Source organism: Phodopus roborovskii, unplaced genomic scaffold (genome assembly GCF_943737965.1).
Source record: "Phodopus roborovskii unplaced genomic scaffold, PHOROB, whole genome shotgun sequence".
Lineage (NCBI taxonomy): Eukaryota > Metazoa > Chordata > Mammalia > Rodentia > Cricetidae > Phodopus > Phodopus roborovskii.
In genome coordinates, this window is record NW_026126434.1 from 9,136,380 (window position 1) to 9,156,638 (window position 20,259).

General features: G+C 49.7%; 1 protein-coding gene across 2 annotated transcripts in view; it reads right to left on the bottom strand.

The window, feature by feature from the left end:
• Positions 1 to 16,975, bottom strand: part of Pald1 (phosphatase domain containing paladin 1) — a 56,258-nt gene extending 39,283 nt beyond the window's left edge. Inside the window, exon 1 of one of the 2 annotated variants that reach the window (XM_051186748.1) lies at positions 16,927 to 16,975. The gene's annotated coding sequence lies outside the window, so the exon portion shown is untranslated. Of the gene's footprint in view, positions 1 to 16,577; positions 16,739 to 16,926 lie in introns of those variants that run through there. The other variant, XM_051186747.1, reaches the window with a different exon arrangement.
• Between the last annotated feature and the right edge of the window lie 3,284 nt (positions 16,976 to 20,259).

Here is a 20,259-nt window from a genome sequence, read left to right on the forward strand (position 1 = left end):
TGAACCCAGAGCTCTGGATCTCCACTGTATTCCTTGATTCAGGGTATGTCAGTTGAACCCAGAGCTCTGGATCTCCACTGTATTCCTTGATTCAGGGTATGTCAGTTGAACCCAGAGCTCTGGATCTCCACTGTATTCCTTGATTCAGGGTATGTCAGTTGAATCCAGAGCTCCTGATTGAACAGTCTAACTAGCCAGCTTTTATCCAGAGACTTCCTGACTCTTATCTTCCAAGCCCCAGCATTGGGTATTGGGGACTCAAATTACAATGGTGAACACCTTACCTGATGAATCACCTCCTTGGCCCTGTTTTGTTTTGTTTTTGTTTGGTTGTTTTGTTTTTAAGATAAAGTCTCATGTAGCTCAGTCTAACCTTGAATTTGCTATGTATCCAAAAATGACTAAACTTCAACGAATAATCCTCCTGCCTCCACTCCTAAATGCTGGGATTACATTTTTTTCATCAGTCCTGTCTTACTTAGGGTTTCAATTGCTATGAAAAGACACCATGAACATGGCAACTCTTATAAATGGAAACATTTAATTGGGGTGGTTTACAATTTCATCATGGTGAGACATGGTGGCACGCAGGCAGACATGGCATTGCTGAAGGTGCTGAGAATCCTACATCTTGACTTGCAGTCAACAGGAAGTAGTCTGAACCACTGGGTGTGACTTGAGCATATATGAGACTCAAAGCCCGCCTCTACACTGACACACTTCCTCCAACAAAGCCACACCTCCTAAAGTTCGACTCTCTATGAGCTTATGGGGCCAATTACATTCAAACCACCACAGCCCCAACTAACCAAATAATGAATCTTTAACACCAGTCAGTATAATGTGCTCTATCTGGGGACAATATACAAATTATGACAGGTGAGCTGGGGAGATGGCTAGGTGGGTAAAGTGCTTGCTGCACAAGCAAGAAGACCTGAGTTCAATGCCCAGCATCCACATAAAAAGCCCTGGTACACCTTTTAGACCAGCACCAGGGATACAGAGACACAGATCCCTGGAGGTTGCTAGCTGACCAAACTAACTCAGTCAGTAAGAGCAACTAAAAAAGATACCCACCCAATGCCAATCTCTGACTTCCACACATACACAGCACCCGTGCATGCACACATGAACACACAGTAAGATGATAGGCAAGAAAATGTATGAGTTGTTATTGAAATTGAGACCAGTAACCCTGAAGGGGAAAGAGAAGGAACAGGTAATGTGCAGTGGCCACCAAGAGAGCACAGACACTAGGCAAAGGATTGTCACAGGACTGCAGTTTGGTAGGCATGTTTCTCAGGGCCAGGGTCCCCAGTATCTTCATCCCCGGTTACCTAGATGGGAACATGTGTGACAGCATGCTTCTTTCCTTGACAGAATGGTATTTTGTGGGGCAAAAGCCACAGTGAGTAAAAATACCACAGCCATGGCAGGGAGCAAGACAGTGACCCACATGGGCTGGACTGTGTTTTCCATCGACATGAGCTTACTGTGACAACATACACCCACCTATTATCTAAGAGTGTCCTTGTGAGGCAGTGAGGCACAGCTTCTCAATCCCCAGTACCACATAAACCATGTATTGTTGTGGGATAATCTTTTTGTATACTGTGAAATGTGTCATTCTGATTGGTTTAATAAAAACATGAACCAGGCAGGAGGTTTAGCAAGGACGTCAGGACAGAGAGAACTCTGGGAAGAAGAAAGGCGGAGTTGCCACCCAAACTGAGAGGAAGCAGGGAAGGGAGTACAGAGTAAAGGTAACCAAGCCATATTAAAAAAAAAAAAAAAATAGATTAAAAGAATTAAAAGATATGGGTTCATTTAAGTTATAAGAACTAGTTAGGAACAAGCCTAAGCTATTGGCTGACCTTTTATAATTAACAATAATTCTCTGTGTTATCATTGGGGAGCCCACGGTGCTGACCAAAACAGTCCTGACTACAGTGCATGGTGCTACAAGTCTGGAACTTGCAAGATGGAGCCAGGAGGATCAGAAGTTCAAGACCATCCTTGGCTACACAGGGAATTCAAGGCCAGCCTGGGCTACTTGAGAACATTTCTCGAAAGATCTGCCAGGTGTGATGGTATACACCTTTAATCCTAGCACTCAGGAGATAGTGGTTCTCTCTTGAGTTCAAAGTCAGACAGACCCTGTCTCCAGGGTGGAGGGTGGGGTCAGTGTCTTCTTGCCTAGTAAGCTAGTGTTTCTCCAAAGTCCTGCACCTAATGTTACAAAGTCACAGAAAAGCCACTCAAAATATAGCATGCTTGTGGCATTAGGGTTTAACAGAAAGATTACTATAATGTTTCCAGACTCTGCTCAAATCTAAGAATCTGCTCCTGCGCCAACATGGCTCAGGGGTAAAGAAAGTGTCTTGACACAAACCTGATGACCTAAGTTTGGCTCCCAGGACCCAGAAGGTACAAAGAGAGAACCAAGTCCAGAAAGTCACCCTCTAACCTCTATGCCCACACCATGGCTTGCTTGTGACTCCCAGCACTTGGGAAGCAGAGGCAGGTGGGTCCCTGGGTTTCAACATTGTCAACCTTTTAAGTTCCATGCAACCAGCACTACCCAGTGAGACCCCATCTAAAATAAATAAATGGAATCCACTGCTGCTAGTATTTTTACCTGGTATCAAAGAAAACTGTCCCCAGGTGACTAAAACATCCCTTTCCACCCAAGAATCAATGGACAAATGAGCCTTCTCCACACACTTAAACCAAGCAGCAGATCACAGCCCACTGAATGCAAAAGCAGAAATGGACAGATATAAAAGGGCCTTGGGAAACTGAAATAAAGACACTCTGGCCATGAGGGCACACACATTTCTGCAAGGATACAGTTCAAAATGCTCTTGGTGAGTATGGAATCTGGGGGCAGGGATAACCCAGGTGATTTTTCTCATCTTTTCAAATACTTTTATCTTCTCTGATTTTTGAGATTTTTTGGGTTTTTGTTTTTTCCGTTTGGTTGGTATGGTTTGGTTTTTGTGATGCTTGGGAATGAACCCTTCACATCATTCATTCAAAGGTAAGGCCTTCTCCATGGAGCTATGCTTTCGGTCTTATTTTCTCCACTTCTCCTACCACAGACATACCCCATACATCGTAAGGCCATTGGGACAAGCATCCATGGTTTAGTATCAACTTTACAGCCAAAGATATGCTGGCACCTCCCACAGAAGTGGGGCCGCCCTTGAGTACTGTGGGCAGACTCATAAATGCCTTCCTGTAGGAAAAACCAGGACCAAAACTTGGCTTCTTCACCAATGCTGTCCTGCTCCGGAGGCCTGGCCACAGCCTTGCTTTTCTGCACCCCATTTCCTACAGGGGACTGAGAGTTAAATGAGGTCATTCAGTGCTATCCTGACCAGGTCAGTGTTCTTGTTGTCACAGGCAGCCCCGGCTGCCCAGAAGAAATCGGGCCCAAGGGCAGCCATGGAGCATCCTCACCTCATACTACCTGCCTGTGAATGCAGCCCTGGACCAGTCATACAGCTTCCTTGGACCCCACTGATGGAGTTCCAGGCAGGAAAGGTGATGGCTTATTCAGACAGGAAGTGAACTCGCTGGATGAAAGACAGGCCAGCATCCCATCAGGAACCCCCACCTGCTAGTGACCCATGGGGTCATGGGAGCTGGGAGTGTGTGGGCACATGTAAGCTGAGGAGGAAATGGGATTTACTGCAAAAGCCAAACACAGGGCAACCCCCTGGGTGGGGAAGTGACTTCATTTCACGCTCTGTCCTCATTCCTTCCGCCTCTGGCTCAGAAGGGACTTAACCCTGAGAAGGCCATGTTTCTCCAAGTCCTGTCCAGCTTCACGCCAATTCAGGCTTTCTCCTCTCCCTGACACCTAGCCATGCCAATTCACAAATGAGGAAACTGGGGCTCAAAGAAGCTGACAGCAGGCCAGAGCCTCCAGCATTTTCCCCAGTACCCTGAGCTGTAGTCAGGGAGACATTATCTATCCATCAGGAAAGGCTCCTGAAGAAGGCAAGGGAACGAGCCAGAAAAGCAAAACAATGGTGTCATTTCCAGAAGGAACAGCACAGATGGACATCCCATGCTGTGCAGAGCCTTCTGGGAAATCTCATGGTACCTGGGACTAGAACAGAGGATAGGAGGGGACCCAAAGTTCCTTAGGCACTGAACCAAGATATCAGGTATCACTCTGTGGATGAGACACGCCACAGTATGGAGGCATGGCTACAGCAGTGCGTCACCTTCAAGTAGCCACGCAAAGGAGGAAGCATGTGGGAAGGGACAAAGTTGTGTTACGTTTGCGTATGCTGCTGAATGTGTGTTACATTTGTCTGTGCTGCATTTGTTTAACTATGTGAAGATGTGTTGTTGTTTTACCTTGCTTGCCTAAGGCACAATGGTCAATAGATAAGCAGGGGAGGGATCTAAGGTGCTGGTGAACAGAGAGAATAAATAGGAGGAAGACTCTAGAGAGAAGGAGGAGGAGAGAACTAGGGAGATGGAGAAGAACATACCCAGGGTCAGAAGGCAGGCAGCCTCCAGCCAGCCAGACACAGAAACAGTGGAAGTAAGTTACACAGAAAGAAAGAAAGGTAAAAGCCCCAAGGTGAAATGTAAGTGGAGGAAAACAGGTTAAGTTATAAGAGCTAGCAAGAAATGAGCCTAGGCTAAGGCCGAGTAGTCATAACTAACAATGTCTCCATGTTATGATTTGGGAGCTGGTTGGTGGCCCACAAGAAAAAGCCTGCTGCCCCTTTATGCTACCACCCCAACATCTCTAAGAGAAGAGAAAGGAATCCCCATAGCAACAGCAGCCCAGGCCAGGTCTATGCCCAACAACAGCCAGATCAGGGTACTGGTGGGCAGGCCCCTGGGCTCCAGCCTCCACCCCAGCATCAGTACCTTTACAACCCTGACTGAAGCACTTTATCCATCTGGGTCAGTTCATTACACAAGGAACTGGCTGCTCTTCCAGGGGACCAGGATTCAATTCCCAGCAGCCACATGCTGGCTCACAGTCTGTAACTCCAGTCCTAGTGGATGGGATGTTCAGTTCTGGCCTCTAGGGGCCGTGCAAGCATGTGGTGCACAGGTAAAGCAGTCATACACTATGCTGGCTAGTCTTGTTTGTCAATACTTCACCTGGAATTAACTAAGACACAAGCAGCAGGGCGCACCTGTGATGGCTTTTCTTGATTGGAACATCTGAAATCAGAAGACCTACCCTAAATCTGGGCCACAGCATCTCATGGTGGCCCACATAAAAAGACAGAGAAGGAAGCATTTGCATTTTGCCTGCTTGCCCTTCCTCTTGCTGGCAAGTTCATTCTTTTGACTGGTAATAGAGCCTATTTCTCCAGGATTCCAAGGTGTATCAATAAACAGCTGAGACATCCAGCCTCACGGGCTTTCTGTTGGGAGACTATCTGGACCCCAGCCTATAAGCAATTCTAATAAATCCTCTTTATATAAAGATATAGACACAGATTCGTTCTATCAGTTCTCTTCCTCCCGAGAACCCCAACTAACACATACACATAAAAATAAATAATAGATCTTGTAAATAATGATGCTGATGCCTAGCCAGAACGAGATGACACCAGCCAGGCTGAGATGACCCCTGGCAGACCCACCTGTGTGCCCACAGCCAGCAGCCACACACACCTGCTGCTGTGTTGCTGTTCCCAGTGCCTCACAGGCCAGCAAACAAAGACGGGAGGCAAAGGACACTGCCACCAAATTCAGAGTGGATGCTAGGTTCACCCCATTCACGGAGGCAAACTGTGAGTGACCCAAGAGCCCTCCCTGACAAGCTGAGCCAAGTCCCCAGGCCTCTGTCTAGCCTTCCTAACTCTAGGTCCAGAGAGCAGCAGGGAGGGGCACCGGGCTGCACAGGAAAATAGGGTTTGGTTTCTCTTCTTCCTGTTTATCTGTCCCCACCATCCTGAAGCTCATGGCACTGTTTGTTCAGGGAAAGTCCTGCCAAGAGGGACATCCTGCACTATGGCCACCCTGGGCTGGGCTGGGCTTACCTGATAGCCTTGTGCTGGATGCTCTGGGGGCCAACTGCCTGCAGACCCCTGCCTGGGTCTAAGGCTGCTGCAAAGAAGGGATTTCCACAGCAGCTGCATCAAGTGGGAGTGCCTGGGTCTGAAAAAGGCAGGCCTATCCCCCCTGGGTATCAGTTGGTTCCATGTACAGATGTGAGAAGTGACAAGAAGGATTCCAGGCAGAGACTAACAGCCTAGGGTCAGGAACTCAGAGCCTAAGCTATGCAGTCAGGTAGACCTGGCACCCGAGCTCAGCAATACGAACTTGGCCACATCATGAACTTCCCTGAGCCAGTCTCTCTCCTGTCAGGTGACAACAGCAGAGAGTACACAGGGAAGAGGTGGCACCTGATAAATAACAGCCTCTGTCATCATCTTCCCTGGTGCTGACTCCTCCCTCAGTCCTCAAATGTGAAATGCCCAAAAAAGTAGTTACACTGGGCTGGAGAAATGGCTCAGCAATTAAGAGCCCTGATTTGTTCTTCCGGAGAACCCAGGTTAGATTCCCAGCATGCACACAGTGGCTCACAACCATCTGCAACTCCAGTTCCAGGGGATCTGATGGCCTCTTCTGAACTTCATGCTTACCAGGCACACTTATAGTGCATATACATGCACATAAAATAAATCTTAAAAAATTAAAAAAAAAATAGTTAAATGGATGAAGAGGCAGGCAGATCCTGAGTTCAAGGCCAGCCTGGGCTACATAACAAGATTGTCTCACAAACAAAACAATGAGAACAATTAGGGCCCAAAAGGAAGGAAATTCTGACAGGTGCTGCCACATGGTGGACCCCTGAGGACACTGTGCTGTTTGGATAAGGCAGAACGTGAGGAGGAACCCTGTGCAGCTCCATTTCGTATCCCCTGTAGCAGCCCACCACAGAGCCAGGAAGCAAGACAGTCACCTCCAGGGACTGAAGAGCTGGTGTCTAAAGGGCACAGAGTTTCTGGTTGAGAAGACAAGACTGTTCTAGAAAGGCTGCGGATGTGGCACAGTCGGCAGAGTGTTTGCCTAGCACACACAAAACCCTGGCTCATTCCTTAACATCATATACAACAGGCATGGTGGTACATGTAATCCAGAACTTGAGAGCTAGAGACAGGAGGAGGATCGGGAGTTCAAGGCCAGCCTCTGCTACATAGTGAGTCTGACGCCAGCCTGGGCCACATGAGAACTTGTTGAAAGACAGGAAGACAGACAGACAAACACAGACAAGGGCAAACCTAAACATGACCATCTGCCCTGCTGGAACCAGAGGCAGGGGACAGAGAAGGAGGAAGATGGAGAAGGCGACTACTGAGTGGGTGTGTCCATTAGTCAAGACTCAGCAAAGTCTCCCTCCACCACTCCAGCCAGGGTGGGGATGGGGAAGCCTAGGGAGTTAGATGGACTGAGTGACACTTGGCTTCCTGCTGCAGGCCTTCAGGAAGCTCCTCAGCTTCCTTCTTGGTAAAAGAAGGATTCCAGCCAGCGACTCACTCCTGGGCATCTCTTCTAGAGAGGGAAGTACTCATGGTCCTCAAAAGGCATGAGGGAGCTTTATCCAACCCCCACAATTAGAAACAAAACTAGGGGCTGGGTGGTAGTAACCCAGCACTTGGGAGGCAGAGGCAGGCGGATCTCAGTGAGTTCAAATCCAAGCAAGTTCCAGGACAGGCTCCAAAGCTACACAGAGAAACCCTGCCTCTAGAAAAGAAAAGAAAAGAAAAGAAAGAAGGAAGGAAGGAAGGAAGGAAGGAAGGAAGGAAGGAAGGAAGGAAGGAAGGAAAAATCAAACAAAGCTCAGGTCCATCCCAGGAACAAGAGAACACAATTTGTGGCTGCCCTTGTTGGGGACCCAGGTTTGGTTTTTAGGGCACCCACAAGGCAGCTCACAATCCTGTAGCTCCAATTCCAGGGATCCAGCGCCCTCTCTGACCCTGATGAGCACACACGGTACATAGACATACATACAGATAAACCTATTTAAAAAGAAAGAAAACCCACCCTGACTGTAAGGATTACCCTGTAACCACCCTGCAATATGGGCTGGGGTTTGTTTCCACCTTTAGAACCCAGTTGCTTCTCTATGAAGGCCATCACTCACAGAAGGACTGGCTCAAGTCAGAACATGGAGTGGAGAGGGAGAAAGAGGCCACCCCACCCCCACAGGAGCATGGCCATGCCTGACTGAGAGGGTCAAGTTTCCAAGCAGGCTGGACTACGGTGGAGTGCAGAACATCTGTGTGTCCTGGGCACAGCCCATGGTTGCCGTGCCAAGACCCGACTCCCACAAGAAGAGAGGGTTGAAGAACCGCCACACACACTTCAATAGTGCCATTATTCTGCCCTTATCAGCAAGCCAACAAACTGGCCTGCCAGGAGTTAAGGGTGACCTATTGAGACAGACATACAGTCACTCACCGGCAATGTGGGCTTAACTGGAAGGTCTGGTTACCCCAATCCATATACCCACTGCCAAGCCCTTAACATACATAGTCTGAACACCATGCAATGGCAGGAGAGGCCAGGACCGCAACACTGGCAACCTCTGAGACTGGCCCACTTCCCCACACCAGCATGGCTTACTGCAGGTGGCTGGCTCTCTAGCATCCTTTGTTTTCCTGCTTCTGTAGGGTTTTGCTTTTGATAGTGCTAAGGATGCAACCCAAGGCTTTGGCCATGATAGGCAGTGCTCTACCACTGAGCCCTACTCATGTGTTTCCTAGTTAAATAAAACCTGAATTCTCAGGCACTTGGGTCCATTATGTATATGCAAGTTACACTCTAATGTGAGTAATGAACACCAATAAGTACTTTTCTATCTCTCTGAAAGAGGAATCTCTTTGAAAAGGGATCTGGGGCTGTGATGTAGCTTTTCAGTACAATGTTTACTTAGCAGGCATGAAGTCCTGAGTTCGATCGATCTCCAGTGCAACATAAACTGAACAAGATGGTACTTGCCTGTAACCCCAGCACATGAAAGATGGAGGCAGGAGAATAAAGAGCTCAAGGCCACCCTCTGCTACATAGTAAGTCAAAGTCAGCTTAATATACATGACTCTGTCTACAAGTAAGTCTACAAATAACACACTGGGTGAGCTGGAGAGATGGCTCAGTGGTTAAGAGCACTGGCTGTTCTTCCAGAGGTTTGAGTTCAATTCCCAGCACCCACATGGTGGCTCACAACCATCTAAAGTGTGGTCCAATGCCCTCTTCTGTCATAAAGGTATACATGCAGATAGAGCATTCATACATAAAATAAATAAATAAATCTAAAAAGAAAAAGAAAAAAAATACACATGGTATGACTACAGTAATATGAGGTGTCCAGGATCAGAAAATCTATAAAGACAGACAGTGAACTCATGGGTTGGGGTGATCAGACACTACTAATAGTACAGGGAATCTGTGGCAGTTTGAATGTAATTGGCTCATAGGGAGTGGCACTATTAGGTGTGGCTTTGTTGAAGTGGGTATGGCCTTGTTGGAGGAAGTGTGTCACTGTGGGAGCGGTCTTTGATGTTTCCTATGCTCAAGATACCACCCAGTATCAAAGTCCACTTCCTGTTGCCTTCTGATCAAGCTGTAGCCAGCATCATGTCTGCTTGCACACCACCCCTGCTCCCTGTCATGATGATAATGGACCAAACCTCTGAAACTGTAAGTGGGCCATCCCAATTAAGTTTTCATTTATAAGAGTTGCCATGGTCATAGTGTCTCTTCACAGCATTAGAGAAAGAATAGACAGTATCTTTGAGGTTCATGAAAATGCTGTACAATTAGACCTTGGTGACAGGTGCACCATCTGTGAATATATTGAATAGAAGCAGCTGAAGACAGGTGAACTGAATGACATGTGAATTATTCTCAAGCCAGGTGTGTGGTAGCACATGTCTAAATTCTCAGCACTCGGGAGGTTGAGGCAGGAGGATCTCAGTAAGTTTTGGGCCTGCCTGAGCTATATAGCAAGATCTTGTCTTGAAGAAGAGGAGGAGGAGGAAAGGAGGAGAGGAGGAGGAGGCAGAGGAGGTGGAGGAAAAAGAAGTATATGTCAGTACTGGGTTAAGGAGCGCTAGATTGTGGGATTCCTTGGTGACAGCTTCCCTCCCAGGCCCACTCCCTTTCCCATCCCCCTTTGGTGTCCTTAAAGATCCAAGTCAACAGCATCTGAGTAGGTAGGTGGCTACACCTACTTGGGACACCTACCTGGGAAATACTTGACACAATAGTGTTAAGATACTACACTGAACTATAAAATTTGGGGAAACGTTAAAACTTCACAGGCAGAAAGATGAGGGTTATGGTTACCCATCTAGGACAGTGTCAAAGAGGAAGTGTGACCACAGAGATTTGGAGACCGGACTGTGAGGGATTTGGTAGTGACATCCATGCTGCCTGGGCCCCTTCCTACCCTTCCTACAGAGGTGCAGCCCAGCCCTCCACCCACACACATACCAGAAAGCATTTGTGTGCTGAGGCCCCCACCAAGCGCTCCTAAGAAAAAGCCAACTAAGCAGGCAGTGTCTGGGGCTTCCCGAAAACCTCAGCACTGGCTCCTTGTCCTTGCAGACCCCAAGGCTCTTCCATACACCCAACCAGCTGCCCTCTACGGGCCATATTCCTTCTAGTAAATCATAGATACAAGAAGTGGGACAGGAACCCTGCATGAAGCTGCTGATTGGCGGACACATCCACAGACCCTCAGCTTTCAGCTTGACCTCTCCGTGATGAATCACCCCCCAGCAGTGTGCACAGGCCTAACGCTTCTATTCTGGTCAGGCTTGGAGCAAGCACATTTGCTGACTGAGATATCTCACCTATCCTAAAAAAGTTCATTTTATGTTCAAGGAAAAGTCATTAAAAAAGAATGAACTAACCAGAATTGGGGTTTGTTTGTTTTTGATTTTTGGTTTTTGTTTTGTTTTGTTCTAAACATGGTAGCACATGCCTATAATGCCAGGACTTGGAAGATTGAGGCAGGAGGATTGCCAAATGTTTAAGGTCAGCCTGGGCAACAAATGAGTTCCAAGCTAGCCTGGGCTATAAAAGTAAGATTTTGCCAACAAGAAAAGGAGGCTAAAGAGATGGCTCAGTTAGTAAAATGATTGCTACATGCTACACAAGGACATGAATTCAAATCCCCAGAACCCATGTAAAAGCCAGACACAGCAATGCTCATCTGTAATCCCAGTATGCCTCCTGTGCGAAGGGTGGCTGCTACTCAACAGAGACCCTGCCTCAAACAAGGCAGAATGCAAAGACCAACATCCACAGTTGTCCTCTGTTCTACACACACACACACACACACACACATACACACACACACACACACACACACACACACACACACACACACTTACAAGAGTGGAGGATGTAAATACAAACACATAAGAAAGACTAGAGAGAGAGAGCTCAGTCAGTGAAGCACTTTTTTTTCTTTCTTTTTGTTTTGTGAGCCAGGGTTTCTTTGTGTAGCCCTGGCTATCCTGGAACTGGTTCTGCAGGATTAAAGGTGTGCACCACCACCACCTGCATGTGTGCTATTTCTAAAAGCAATCAGAGAAAAAAATTCCACCCATTCCATAGATGAGAACATATGTTCAGAGCAGACACTGGACCATCACCCAAGCTGATGCTCATCAGAGCCCACAGACAATAGAGGCCTGCCCCACACTTCTCTGCAGCCTAGGAGCTGATGTCCTAAGACTGCCCTTTGTCATGAGCATCTGGAACCCTGAGATTACTGACAGGTCCTGGATAAGTCAGGCCAAGACACACTCACAGGAGACTCCAAATGTCCAGGAATGCCCTCCACCTCCCCTAGTTCCCCGCAGGTGGGCAGGTTCCATAGCCATGAGGACAGAAAGAGAACCTGGAAGTCAGCGCAAGGCTAACCCACACAGCAGACCATGGCTGGCTTGAAGCTCTCCTAAGTCCCACCATCAGTGAGGCACTAGTGGAGGGCCACCCTGGGAAGGAAGCAGAAGGGTCCCAAGATGGAGGACTCTGTCAATACCAGTGTCAGTTCAAGGGCACACATTCCCCTGGCCACTTAGTGACCAGCAAGAGAAGGGTTAACTCAGTGGTGAGGTTCTTGGCCCAGGAAAGGGAAATTCCCTTCTGCACTATCCAAAAAAAAAAAATCTTCCAAAACACCCCAGTTTCCCTGTCCTCTCTTTGGGGCGGGAAGCCCAGGAGTGGCACAGCTGGGAGGCAGGTGCGGGGATAAGTAGAACAAACATTCTAGGCCATCTCAGGACATTCACCGCTCTCCCTGTGGAGGCCCACGTCTCAGGGGAGCCACAGTCTTCCAGTTCCAAGTGCTCTCTCCTTAAGGAGCTGCTGCAAGCCCACAGAGTTCCTCCCAGTGACCTACCCAGGTCCCAAAGCCCAGGACCTGCTGGAGCACCACAGGCCCATAGTGAGCCCAGATGTCCCTTGTCTATGGCACAAAGCTGCCCCAGCTCCAGGCTAGAGAGGACCCCTGTGTCACAGAACATCCACAGGAAATATACAAACAGCTGGGGCCATTCCACCTACCAGACCTTCTGCTGGGATAGCCATCTAACCTTTGCCAAGCCTACCTTAGTGACTGCCTGGGCAAACTGTGCCCACCAGCTCCAACCACAGGCAGCAATAACCTACCTGCACACAGTAGGACCCAGTGGAATGTGGTATAATCCACCTCTAAAGAGATACCTGTACTTCATCTGTGCATGTGCACACCAGTGTTGATTATACATGCTTGGCCGTATGTGAAGGCTGGAGGTTGGCACTAGATCACTCTGTATTTTTGAGACCCAGCACCTTGGCTAGGCAGGCTGGTCAGCAAGCCCCAGCACTGCACATGACTGCAGCCAGCTCATCAGTGGATTTTAGTAATGGAACTTAGATCCTTATGTTTGCATGAGATCCAACTTTACTAATGAGCCATATTCCCCACCTCAAATCAAATGACATTTGGTCCTTGTCCCCCATCAACATGCTGCGATCCATCGTGGGCTTCTCTGGTTCACCACCCTGCTGGAAAATGTGACCATCATGATGACTACAGCACCCATTGTGTCCCTAACACATCCTGTGAGCCAAACAGTCTCCAGCCATCTCCGTACACACCCACCTTATGTTCTTGTGATATCCCTTCAGGGGAATCCCTTCCCCTACCCTGTTACATAAGGAAAATAAGGCACAGAGATGTTAAGTGTGCTGCTGAGGGTCATAGAGCTAGGATAGGAATTCTGCTACAGTCTGCTACAGAACTGTAGACAGTTAGGGGGAGTTTAGCAGGACACTCTGGGGGGTTGAGGGAAGGAAGACCTGCAAGAGACAAAGGCTGTTGTTCACTCACTTTTTATTTCCTGAGTCCCAGACAAAGGCTTGAGCAAAGTAGCAAAGCCAGCTCCCAGGCCCATCCCTGTGCCATGCTGGCCACAGGAAACGTGAAAAGCCTTTCTCCAAGCCTGTACTCTGAGCCAGGCAAAGGCAATGCTGCCCACCGCAAGGCCAGAACCATGATTTGGGCTATTCTTAGCAAGCCACTGGCTCCCCTCCCAGAGGCCCTGCAGGCAGAAAGCCCATGCTTCCACACGCCCAGCCTGCTACTTCCTGACCCCTTTCAGAGCACCCCAGGATGAGGAGGGGCTGTGGGCAGAGAGAAAGGACAGAGGGGGCTGCCACTTCCAACAGAGAGGTGCCCAGTGCCTACATGCCCTACTTGCCCAGGCTCCCAGCCAAGCACCTAGCTTCTAAAGAGTCTCTGGGCTGTCATGGTTGCAGCCCTACTGAACCCATGGAAGGTCACTAACTTTCCATGAATTGTCTCCCATTTAACCCTCCAGGGAGCTGAGGTTAAAGATGAGGCAACTAAGACATTAAGTAACTGTGGAAGGTCACAAGAGCATTTGGTGTCAAGCTGTATCAGGGTCAGGGCTGGTCCCAAAGTGCCAGGCTGGGCAGAGTAGCCATGAGCACAGTGAGAATATGGGAGCCTCTGCTCTGTCCAAGCCAAAGGGAAAAGGCTTTCATCCCAGACCCTCCATATATCTCCCAGTGGTATATAGAAGCAACTGCCTGAAGGCGCAAGGGTGTAGTTAAGCTCAGCAGAAAAGCCTGCAGACTCTAGGGCAGGCAGCAGTTGAAGCAGCACACAGAACAATGGGAAGGCTCATAAAAGTCCCAGGACACAAAAGGATGCCACCAAAGGCTGACAAAGCTTCAGCTGGTACCCCAGGCAGACACTTAGCCAGTAACTGAAGGGGCAGGAGGTCATATGCCTTCAGAGTAAAACAACACTAAGCCATTTGGGACCCTCTAACTATCCCCAACATGGTCTAGAAATAAATCCACAGTGGGGCTGTGTCTCAGTTGGTAGAGTGCTTGGGTAGCATGCATGAGGCCCTGGGTCCCATTCCCAGCACCTGTAAACTGGGCATGGGGGAACATACCTGTAACCTTAGTACCCAGGAGGTAGAGACAAGAGGATCAGGAGTTTAAGACTATTTTTGGCCACACGGTAAGTTCATAGCTAGCCTGGGATATATGAAGAAGGAAGGAAGTCATACCACACAACACCTGAGAACCTGTCCCTCCATGCCAAACAAGATGATGTCTGGCTAGGCTGCCGTATCCACAACAACATTTACCTGGGACTACATCTCAGCATCTGCGGGTATCAGGATGCTAGCCTTGACTAGCAGGTGCCTCCGGCCAGTATGTGTGTTTCCCTGAGAGGTCCACAGCTGGATCCATGTCTACCTAGGTACTTGAGAACCTCAAGACCCAGTGGCTAGTCCTCCTTGGCCATGCTCATACTCCCTGTCCCCTCATGTGTCTGTGATCTTGGGTTGCCCGCCCATGCCCTTCTGTGCCTGTTCCAGTTCTTCCCTTTGTCTGCCCAGATGGATACACACCTGACTATGAGCTCATGTCCCACCCACCCTGAATTCCCACCTGTGACCGGGAAGCTCCCACTAGAAGAAAAGCACCCAAGGCCTTGGACACTGGTACACTACCACCTCCCCAAAGTGTTGTAGAAAAGCAGAAGCCTATCAGGGACAGTAGGGACAGAGCAGAGTCCCGGATACTGTGGAGCCTCACAGGTAGGGTCAGATTGTCCAGGCCCCACCCTGTCCACTCCAATACCAGAGAGGAGAGCAAAGTGGGCCACCCCCAGGCCTGTTTGCCCTCACAGGAAACGGAGGCTAGCCGATGCCTCCCACCATTCCCTCCAGTCCCCAGATGGAGGCTCTTCAAAAAGGAAGTCAGGGTTTCCTCCTGTAGGGCTGGCCCAAACCTCAGCAGCCCGACTTCTGTTCTGCTCCATCTGTCTGAAGAAAACAAACGGGTCCTTAGACCCCCCCAAAGCAAACAAAATCTGGGGGCTTGGGGGGTGGACACAGAAGCTGGAAGTCCTTGCTAGCCCTCCTATGTTTGTTGTCCCTGAGTAGAAAACGGTTCCGATTCTGTTGGTAATGCTAACAAAGAGGGAGGAACTGATTCCACCAGGCCACTGAGACACATCTATGTGCAAAGTCTCAGGACATTCCAGCCAGTACCCTTGCAGCACTGGTGTTTTGTAATTCCCACGAGTTAGCCTCTTGGCATTTTCTTCTACTGCTACCAGCCCAGAGCTGATATCAAACTCCCTATCAGAGAACTGGCCTTGCGTTTCTGTCTTGTCTTACCTTGCAGGGCAGAGCCACATGAGGACAAAGTCCTTCCAAGTCCTCCCACCTCCCACACTGTCTGAGTATGGCTCAGAGCCCACATCTCACAGGTGCTCTGCCACTGGTTGTGGGCAGCCAAGGACTCGCGGGGGCTGTGGCTGCCAGAGCAAATGCCTCAAGCTTGCCCAAACTAAGAGGCTTTTATTGAGTCAGATTTCCAAAAAAAAAAAAAAAAAAAAAAAAAAAAACGAGCACTCTGGCCACTACGAGAGGCTAGAACAGTCAGTCTCCCATGCACTGTACCTTTTCTGATAAGTCCATTTCCTTTCAGGGGGTCCTCTGAAGCTTGATGAGAGGACAGATGCGCGCGCGCACGCGCACACACACACACACACACACACACACACCACATGCAGAGGCACATCAATGCACACTCTGCATGGACACGCTCGCTCGCTCACACCAAGGAGACTCAGGCTCAGAAGAGACCAAACAGAGCAGCGAATTAAAGCTTGTGCCTGCCAAGTTCCTGAATTTGCTCTCTTGTCCCTGGGCCTCAAGGGCCCTGCAGATTAAAACTGGGGATCCCATGCCCAGATCGCGACCCGGCTGTCTCCTAACTTCTTAGAATGCCCAGCTGGCTGGGAGGACTCCCGGACACCGCAGTGAGGAGCGGGTAGTGCCATCCCACGTTGTCTCCACTCCGAGGGAAGCCAGGGTACAAGAACTGAACCCGGGATCGACCTGCGCACGACCCAGGAGCAGCTCAGGCTTTGGGAGACCGCGGTGGCGCCGAGCTGGGGCAGGCCTGGGTGGCCCGAACGCCTACGCTCCAAGTCTAGGGACCCCGATTCGCCCTTGGCGCGGCCCACGAGTGCTTACCTGGCAGCCGCAGCTCCAGTGGAGCGTCGCGTTCTGCGGCCGGGGACTGCCGGTGCCGAGGCGGGCTGCAGGCGCGCCCGGCGCGGGCTCCAGCTAGCTCCGCCCACTCTCCCAGCCCATCCGGGGGCGGAGGCAGCTCCCGCAGAGTACAGACGGTGCAGACCCCACCAGCCCGCGGTCACCAAGCCCTGGATCATCCCGGGAGCCCCGCCCCGAGACCGAATCCCCCTCACCCGCCACGGTCACTCCTTGCCCAGCCGGGCCTGCCGCAGCTTCGGCCTCCGCCCTCGGGGAAGGGGTGTGAATTTAAAGACACACTTCACCGCGTCGCGATAGGCATCCCCCCCACTTCAGCCGCAGCTCCCAGAGGGCCCTGTTCCGGGCCAGCTTCCTCCGTCCGCTCGCCCTGCGCCTGAAGAAAAAGTCTGGGGCGGGAAACAGTGCCTGCGAAGCCAGTTCCTCTTCCCTTGTCCGCTCCGCTCCTTCTGGAAGATACCCAAGGCCGGCGTCCAGCTCCTTGCCCGGAGAAAGCAGCATAGACTGGTAGTGCCACACCCCCTCCCCAACTCCAGGTCGGCAAGGATATTGGTAGCCCCTGGCTCTATCCTCTCTCTGCTTCTCCAGTCTGAGCAGAACACCAAGTCGGCCTTTCTCCTGTGCAACTTGCGCTAGGGGACTGACGTCTCTGGGCTTCAGATGCCCAAGGACAGGCCCCTTAAAGAGCAGTTTGTTAGCTTGATGATGCCTTAAGAAAGCTGCAGCTCCCGGTCTTTGCTTCCAAAGAAGGGGCCCAACTGGCCCTACCCAATGTCTACAAGTAGTGGTGGGCCCAGTGGCTCTGTCGAGCTCTAGGTCCAGCACCTGGGCAGTCTGACTCTTGACCTCAGTTCAACCACGTGCACTTGCTTACCCCTCCTTCTGTCTCAGGAGGAGTATAGGCTGAGTTACTTTTTTCCTCCCTCTCACCCTACACTAAGGAATCTCTCTCTCCTCACCTGCCTCTATCTGCCTTGGCTAGTTAAAGCAAGAGGGTCCTTGGCTCACTATGTGGGGAGTTGTGACCAGCATGAAGACAATGCAGGCCTGGCTTCTATCCAGTCAAGTCAGGGCACTCTAATCATGCAGAATGAAGGGCTTGCAACCCTAAAAGGATTCATTAATGGTGATCTGGCCAGATACCCAGCATGTCTGTGATGGTCTCATCTGTCTGTCTAATCTTAGAGGTTGTTCATAATGAAAAGGAGTGGGGTGCCCTGTACAGATGTGTTTGTGTGCACAGCCAGCTTGTGCTGCTCCTCTGGAGGGATGTGAAAGGGATTGTGTGTCTGTGTCAGGCCTCATTGGGAGTGTGGGAATACAAATGTGTGCACCTGTGCATGCATGTGCATGTGTGTATGCGAGTGCATGTGTGTGTGCTTAAGTGTGCATGTGAGTATGTACATGTGTGCATGTGTGTGTGCTCCAAGTATGTATGTGGGTATGCATGTGTGTGTGCTCAAGTGTGCATGTGAATATGCACATGTGTGCATGTGTGTGTGCATACACCTGAATGAAAATGAATATAGAACACACAAAGCACCCAACCCCATTACAGAATCAGGACACAGGACCACTCAGCCCTAGCCAGGTTTCAGTACTCTTGAAATCTCAAATCCAGCCCTTGAGCAGAAGCTGTGGGAATCCAGCTTCCCTCGTGGGAACACTCAAGCCACAAGTTATTTCCTGACAGGCACAAATGATTGTCTGGAAGGCAGAGGCCCTGAGTCCTAACCAAAGATGACACTTGACAAGGGATGAGAAGCAGACCCCTCTGGTCCTCTCAGCTCCCATCAGGCCAGGCAAGCCTGGGGATACAGGACAGAGAAGATGAAGTCCACCTGTCCTTACTCTTGGTGACCACAGTACTGTCACAGTATTCCAGGGCAGGGGTCAGCAGCTTCCCCCCAGCTTGGTGATCTCTAGGAGAGTTACATGACTCCCAACCCAGACCCAGCAGGGCAAACCCACATTACTTCCCTGTCACCACAGGTCTCCAGGAGTTCTGGCTTCCTGGGACCACCTGGAGGATAAAAGGGGTGCCAGCACTAACTAATCACTCCATTGTTATTGCTGTCACTCTCATTGTTATTGCCACCAGAGCTCACATTGAGGACCTAGCCCTGGACCTTCCAGGGCAGAGGGCTGCCCTGGAAGAGAGCTTCTTCTGGCTGAGTCCGGAAGCCCAATCCTGTTGGCTTCCCTCCCTGGTGCACCCACTAGATCTGTGGGCTTTGGACCTTGCCTCATTCTGGCCCAGTAAGGCTGTGGGACCCAACCAAGTACATCTCTTACACTAGTGCATCCCCTAGACCCTAAGTACTTTCAGTAACTGACAGCCTCAGGATCATCAGGATTCACACTCACACCACAAATGGGGTTTTGTTGTTGATGTTTGTTTGGTTTTGTTTTGTTTTGTTTCTTTTTCTGATGCTGGGATAGAACCCAGGGCCTTGAGTGAGGCAAAGCTCTACTACTAAGGTACAGCCCCAAACTCTCAGAAAGCCTAAAACCAAGACCCAAAATAAATACTTTAGTTTGGTTGTTTCTTTTTTGTTTTTCTGTTTGGCTTTGTTTTTGAGACAGTCTCATGGAGCCCTGGCTGGCTTCAAAGCCCCTGTGTAGCTGAGGATACTGTTGATGGCCAGACCCTCCAGCATCTTCTTCCAGACTGCAGAGATTACAGGTGAGTGTCACCAAGACTGTTTATGCAGTCTGAGGATGGAACCCAGAGCTCCCACCATGCCAGCCCTATAGTGTCTCTTTAAGCACATTCTCCATGCCTAGCCCTGAACACCTGTGGGTGAGGAGAATAAGCCAACAAGCCGATTGGCCATCTCTAAGCAATCCATTCATGCAAGGAAGGGATGGGACCCGAGTAATGGAAAACCAAAGAGGATGGCCCTGGGCCAAGCACAGACTTTTAAGCCAGCTTGAGTTGAAGTAGATGGTTGTAAGGGCCCTGCCAGCTCCAGCAGTGTCCAGGTAGTTTGTGTAGTCCTCTGCAGGAAATAGATCTGAGTTTTCAACCAGTAAGGTAAGCTACTTAACTTCTCTGAGTTACCAATTCCACATCTATAAAGTGGCCATACCTACCCTGGTATCATTCTGAGATTAAGGAAAAATAAATCCCATAACCAACAGTGCCCCAGATGAAGTTCTGCTCTTTGGGGTTTTTCCCTTGCTTTTGTTTGTTTGTTTTTCTGTTTTGTTTTGTTTTTTGAGACAGGGTTTCTCTGTGTCTCTCTGAGTTGCTGGCTGTCCTGGAACTCACTTTGTAGACCAGGCTGGCCTCAAACTCACAGAAACCCTTTTACCTCTGCCTCCTCAGTGTTGGGATTAAAGATGTTCACCACCATGCCCAGATTTATTATTATTCTGAGGTTTTTGTTGTTGTTGTTTCAGATGAAGTTCTAAACAGAAAAATAGTTGTGGTGGTTAGCTTCAGCACTAGAAGTTTCTCTGACATGTTATTTATCGCTCTCCCTTCAGTGTTCCCTAGCCAGCACTTATTCCAAACCCCTTCAGAACATGCAAAATTGCCAGGCCCCTGCTGGCTGTCAGGCAGGATTCCAAGTGGCTTTCTGCTGGGCCTCAGTGCAGAATTCCAGGCCCTGGACACTGGGAATAATAGGCACAGGGAGGG